The sequence below is a fragment of the Salmo trutta genome, chromosome 12 (genome assembly GCF_901001165.1).
Source record: "Salmo trutta chromosome 12, fSalTru1.1, whole genome shotgun sequence".
NCBI lineage: Eukaryota > Metazoa > Chordata > Actinopteri > Salmoniformes > Salmonidae > Salmo > Salmo trutta.
This window is the reverse complement of record NC_042968.1, coordinates 47633061-47636055: the sequence shown is the minus strand read 5'-3', so window position 1 is coordinate 47636055 and position 2995 is coordinate 47633061. Positions and strand designations below refer to the sequence as shown.

Genomic DNA, 2995 nt, shown 5'->3' with positions numbered 1-2995 from the left:
AAAAGCTAATATCTGTCACTATTTTGGGCTGATTCTGCCTTTCCAACTCAGGTTTTTATTTGCCATACCAGAGGAAGAGGGGCATACCATTGTTGCCAGCATTCAGATTTTTATCGATGAGGATCAAGCCGGCCTCCATATAAGGGCCAGTTACATCAGGGTTGGATGTAACGGTCAAGGCCTTGATTGGGAGAGATCCATCTTTCTTGAACCAGACCATCACTGACTCACCGCTTCTTCCCGCATTGAGGTTAACATTCACCACGGTGAAACCACTCATCTCTAGGCTGGAATCCTGATCATGGTTGACGGATGCATTCATCTCGGTGAGCCCGCCGCCCGTTGCGGTGGATTGACGGTACCAGAGGAAGATAGGGTTTCCTCCAGAATCTCTATTGAGATCTTCATCCAGCCGGATGTAGCCGTCGTTGAAAAGTTTGATGTGTTCAGGGAATGAGGTGGTGGCAGCAACGTCACAGATGTAGGTCTCACTCCTTCTCTTCAACCAGAGGGTGATGAAATCTCCTGAGTTACCGCGGTTCAGATTGCATGGTAGCCTTTCCCAGCCAAGTTTGAACTGATTGGCCTCTTCCTTCTCATTAGTGGTGAGGAAGAGATCTACAATGGGAATGTCATACTTAGGGCTTGCACCACTAGAGTACCACAGCTGGATGACGTCTCCGTCTATTCCAGAGTTGAGGTTTTCTGGGAGCTCAGTGAACCCTGCTTTTTTCAGGTCATCTTCCATTTCAACAGTGAATGAAAACTGGACTCTGGTGATGGGTTTACCAGTGCCCTTTCTGAACCAGATATAAACTCTGGTGGCGGATGAAGTGCCTTTACTGAGGTTAACATTTATCTTGTCATAGTCTTGGTCATGAAGCTGTTGCTCCCTTTAAGGGCTAGTGGAGATTGCAATTTCTGTGATGTATTTAGAAGCCATTTTGTGTCGTCGGAGACAAGTGTCTGTAAAGTGAGACTAAATAGTGACATTGGTCAACACCTCATCTGTAGCAAGAAACAACACAAAAGACCAGGACATTTGATAAGTATAAAATATGAAGGAATTAGCGGCCAGCTTTACTAAGTGTTTTCTCCAGGTGTTCTAAAGGGGATACATGGCTTGTGAAAATGATGACTTCAAGGATGCATAAAAAACACCCTAAACAGATACTAAAACAGACAGTTGGGCTCTGCTGAGTCAAATGATTTATTATAATAATATATAAATTAATTGGTTTACTGAAAAAACAACAGTAAAACACATAATCACACATCAGGAGTGGTAACAATGCCCCTAGAGGACAGCATTAGTCATGTATTTGTTTTCCTCTTACATCAATTATGATCCAAATTGAAGACTGATTCTTTGATCATCTGAATCAGGTGTTATGGTGCTAGTGGAACAAGTGAAACCCATGTATCCCACCACCACCCTTCCCTTTATAGTAACACAGACATACTCATATACACATCAGAACCCTTCATTGGAAGTCATTTCTTTACCAGCGATGTTGTGTTCTTCCTCTGTTCTGGAGAGTCTTCTCTGGGAGAAAGTGTCTTCTCTGGGAGAAAGTGTCTTCTCTGGGAGAAAGTGGGAGAAAGTGTTTTCACATCGAAGAGCTGAGTGTCTCTTTTATACATTTTCTCCAGTTAAGTTGGCAAATGACTCACCATTCAGAGTTCTACACAATACATATTCCTAGGAACTTTATCTTTCCTCCTCCTCAGACTACACCCCTCCTGTCATGTCCTGACCCTGGTATGAGGTCATTTTTCCCTAGTAGATTGGTCAGGGCGTGACAGAGGGGGTGTTTCCAATCGGAGGCAGGTATGGTTTCCAATCGGAGGCAGCTGTCATTTATTGTCTCTGATTGGAAGCCATACTTAGGCAGCCTGTTTTTCGTGGGGTTTTGTGGGTGGTTGTTTTCTGTTTAGTGTATTCACCTGACGGAACTGTTGTCGGTCGTTTTCTTGTTTTGTTGTTAAAGTGTATTCATTAAAATGTCTCCCGATGACTTACACTGTACTCTCTGATATAACAAACACCCAGGTCCAGATCCAGTCTATGAGGAAGCATTACTTAAGACCCCAGAGAGAACTATAGGGTTAAAGTGGTTTCACTATGACAGCACTCATGTTGTGAAAATGGAGCTACTTCCATTGAACCAGACACTGTTCAGAGAAAGGTGGAGTCCCCATGTATGTCACGTCCTGACCAGTAAAGGGGTAATTTTGTTATTGTAGTTGGTCAGGACGTGGCAGAGGTGTGTTTGTTTTTTGTGTTTCGGGGTTTTGGTGTATGTTCTATGGTTTCTATTTCTATGTGGGTTTTCTAGTTGTTCTATTTCTATGTTCAGGGTTTTGGTTTGGCCTTCAATTGGAGGCAGCTGTTCCTCGTTGCTTCTAATTGTAGGCCATATTTAAGTATGGGTTTTCAGCTTGTGTTTTGTGGGTGGTTGTCTCCGTGTATTGTCAGTGTACCTTACAGGACTGTTTTTGTCGTTCTTTTGTTCAGTGTTCAATTTCTTTCAATAAAACAAGAAGATGTTTCATTTACCCGCTGTAGTTTAGTCCGATCATTACGACGAGTATGACAATGTATCTCTCGCCAAGGAGCCCTCAGAAAGGTGGGAGGACATGGGCCGGTGGGTGTCACAGGGGAGGAGAATCACAGACTGGGTAGACATGATTAGTGGAGATCAACACAGTCCATCAACCGATAGGTATCGCAGGAAGCTAAATTGCAGAGCAAATAGTGTTCCTGCTGTACATCTGGATTAGTGTGTAAGATACTGAGGGGAGGAGTACCTGTTAATCTAACCACATTGTCCGATTTCAAAAAGGCTTTACAGCGAAAGCAAAACATTAGATTATGTCAGGAGAGTACCCAGCCAGAAATAATCACACAGCCATTTTCAAAGCAAGCATATATGTCACAAAAACCAAAACACAGCTAAATGCAGCACTAACCTTTGATGATCTTCATCAGATG

At 43.1% G+C, this 2995-nt stretch overlaps 1 long non-coding RNA gene across 1 annotated transcript; it reads right to left on the bottom strand.

The window, feature by feature from the left end:
• Window positions 1-854: 854 nt before the first annotated feature.
• On the bottom strand, window positions 855-1594 carry LOC115203691 (uncharacterized). The gene is made up of 2 exons (XR_003880221.1): window positions 1507-1594; window positions 855-966 (listed from the first exon to the last, which is right to left on the bottom strand). It is a non-coding gene; the product is annotated as an uncharacterized LOC115203691 (long non-coding RNA).
• Window positions 1595-2995: the final 1401 nt, after the last annotated feature.